We start from the raw sequence: 3471 nt of genomic DNA on the forward strand, positions 1-3471 counted from the left end.
TGGCTAAGAGGTTTATGGGATGAGTTGAAAAATGATCTTTTAGTTCAGTCGTATCTTCCACTTTATTTATGTTTTTGGATATTTTATGAAAATTATTTAGTCTACTTTTAATATAATAAAGTACAATACATATGAAATTCTTTCAATATCCCTCTAATCTTTCAATTTGAGGGTGATAATCGGGGACACAACGGTAATTGGATCTCCTTTAATATTTTAATTAAAAATATATATTCCTTAATCATTGCATACCCTTTCAATTGTCCATTTTATTTTCCATCATTAATACTAACGTGAGGAAAGGTATTGGAATTATGCAAATCTTCTTGGTTACAGCAAAACCAATTCAACACTTTTTCAATTTTTACACGTTTCTTCATTCCAATACACACATTTTTCATCTCTTTCCCTCTCTCTCTCTCAGACAAAACTTAACCCTTCTTTCTTTCTTTCTTTCTTCCATTTTCACTCCTCTCTCTTTTTCCTTCAAACCCTTGAACCACCGCCTGTTTACGGCCACCACACATCCGCCAACACTGTCACTCCGCTGCGCGGGACCAAACAACAACCACCACTTTCAGATTATACGCGATTATTTCTCTTTTCCTTTCACTCTATTGATTTCAGGGTTTGTGCTTCTAATCCTCATTGTTTTGATTTTCGATTTTAGGTTTTGCCATCAAAAAACATGTCTTATTGCTTATTTCTGACCACTGTGAATCGTATCCCTTGCAAGCTTATTATAAGGTATGTTTCTATCATGGTTTGTAACGACTTGATTTCGTTTTTACATTTTGCATCATTTTTTGTTCATTTTTGTTGTTTCTCTGTGTGATGTAGAGTATTTGAAAGAAGAAAACACTCAGATCCTGCAACAACAAACAAATTACATGAGTTTCAATTTTTCAATCTCTTCTTATTGTTGATTTAAGGGTATCTCATCACATACCTTACTGATTTTTCAATTTCTTATTATTTATTTTTATTTTTCTATTTCATTATTTAATTGTTCTTCCATTTTTGTAGTTGTCTTTGGCTCTACTGTGAAATTTCTCCATCTTTGGCTCTACAAATTTAGTTTGTGAAAATATTATAGATGTATGCTTGAAAATTGATATGAAGAGAAAGCAAATTAAAAGATATCTCATTCATGTTTTTTAACTTCATAGATTGCAATCATGGTGTTTGGAACAAACTTCATAGGTAAAGCAAACTGGAAGCCCTTACTTTCGGTAAAGCCTTTCCATCATTGGTGTTTATTTGTCTTAAATATCTTAACCACTTTTGTATTTGTCTAAAAACTTCATCTAACTTGGCTACACAAGAAGGTCCCTATGTGACATATATTGGCATCCCTTAAAGTAATGACATAATACATGAATGAACAAGAAGTGATTTTGGATATGGCTTCACTACAAACTTTTTGATTTTTTTCCTTACCTTTTCTTTTCCAGGTCAACAAAATGATGCAAACACTCTAACATTTTCTCAATATGATGCAATTGTTGCTGAACCTGAACAAGAACCAAAATCATATGGAAACTCACCACTTCCCTTAGCTGTAGATAGAACAAGAAGAAAAGATCCTTTAGATGGCTTCATTGTATACACTAATGAATGGAATATAAGTGACCACCATTATTGTGTTGTAAGTAACTTCATTCAACCCTTACTCTTTTTGTTCTTTTTTAGTTTCATGTTTTGTAGTATGAACATAGTTAGGTTTTTTTAAAGTGATTTTGGTTTTCTTCACTCAAACTTGAACTTTTTTATATTTGGTCTTATGTTGAACAAACTTGAACTCTTTGAAACTTCAATTAAGTTCTTTCTCCATTCATTTGTTCATAAATATTGAAATATCTAAGTCCTTCTAATTTACTTTAGCATAGTTAATCTTAACCTTTTTGGACCCTCACTAACACACCTCAATTTGAATATTTATATATCATACTTCAACTAATATATATATGTTTGTGCCAACCATCTATAAGTTTTGATTTTCAATACTCCTACCTCATTCCGTTGTCAAACTAAAAAATGTTATATTTGCAGTTCTTTTTGGCACTGAGTTGAATTACATGAGCTGAACTTAAGAATATTTGCAGTTCTTTTTGCCACATTTAGTAAATCCTTTCAAATCTTTTCAAAGTATTTTTATATATTTAAATGATTATGGAGACCAGAATTTTAATTCAAATTCAAAAATTTTGATTCAGAATGTTTTTTATATGTTACTTTATTGATTGTGTTTTGAGTTTGTTTTATTGGTTTTTGTTGAAGGGGATTTGAAGAAAATGTTGTCAGGACCAATTGGATTACATAATCAAGATCAAAAGTTGTTTTACAAAGACAAATAAAGAGATTCAAAGGCTTTTTTTTGACATAGTTGGTGTAAAGAGATTCCAATTAAATTAAGCTTGATGCGACTATTGACAATATATTTACCACTTGAAGGACATCTTGCAGAATGTAGTTTGTTGCTGTTAGTTAAATCCTTTCCCTTTATCAAAGTACACAAATATTTGGAAAAGTAAGCTGAAGATGGTTTAACTATATTAAAAATAATATATGCGGTTGGTTTACACTATAAACTATGTTAAAAATGTATTTCGTTTAATGTATTTAACAACTGCAGTTGAGATACTTTCATTTCATGCAGCATGTTGTTTTAATTTTAACTAAAAAATTATAAGAATCCTAATTGAATACTTAGCTAAAGTAATGCAACTGCTGCAACACCACAATGAAAAAATGATACATATAAATATATGAATGCGTTTAAATGGACTGATTTTAATATCACTGGCAATACATCACAATGAAACAAACTCAACATTCAAAGTGACGAACCATATGCACTCAAGTGATGTTCTATGAAAAGCAGCTTTAGCTTACTTTACCTGCAACAGTCCCTATAACATTAAATTCATGTCACTGTCAAGAAGACAAGCTGGAATGGCAGTTGCATTATTTTCCATCTTTCATGTTTTTAGCATAGAAAAAAGTATATTGGAGTGTAATAGAGTCAAAAATCAATCACTTTCAATGGTTAAAAAAGCGGTTCCCCAGGTCAACTATACTACATAGGTCTGCTAAACCCACCAGACCTGTTAAAAAAGCGGTTCCCCAGGTTAAAAATTAGTCACTTTCACTTGGAGATGGAGAAGGTAGAAGCTATCTATGCACACAACTTTTTGACAATTTCGGTTTGATACCTTCAAAAAGCTACACGACATTCTAGCTAATCAATTTCAAACTTCACACTAACCAAGCCATTGCCTAACATGGATGTATTGATGGGAAGCAACTTTCTACTTCAAAAGAATATTGCTTTTTATTGTTCAAACGTGAAATATTAAAATAATTTACTTAGCAACACTTTAAAATTGCTCTTTCTTTTTAAATAAAATAAGAAATTGCTTCTTCTTAGCCAAGATATCAACAACCAATTATTTGGTCACCCTTTCTCTT

The 3471-nt window shown here is 31.0% G+C and overlaps 1 long non-coding RNA gene across 1 annotated transcript; it reads left to right on the forward strand.

Annotated features, from left to right (window-relative positions):
• Positions 1–425: 425 nt before the first annotated feature.
• Positions 426–2594, forward strand: LOC131638663 (uncharacterized). Its single transcript, XR_009294738.1, has 5 exons — positions 426–747; positions 841–933; positions 1170–1232; positions 1455–1648; positions 2281–2594. It is a non-coding gene; the product is annotated as an uncharacterized LOC131638663 (long non-coding RNA).
• Positions 2595–3471: the final 877 nt, after the last annotated feature.

The sequence above is a fragment of the Vicia villosa genome, unplaced genomic scaffold (assembly GCF_029867415.1).
Source record: "Vicia villosa cultivar HV-30 ecotype Madison, WI unplaced genomic scaffold, Vvil1.0 ctg.002367F_1_1, whole genome shotgun sequence".
In the NCBI taxonomy this organism is placed as follows: Eukaryota; Viridiplantae; Streptophyta; class Magnoliopsida; order Fabales; family Fabaceae; genus Vicia; species Vicia villosa.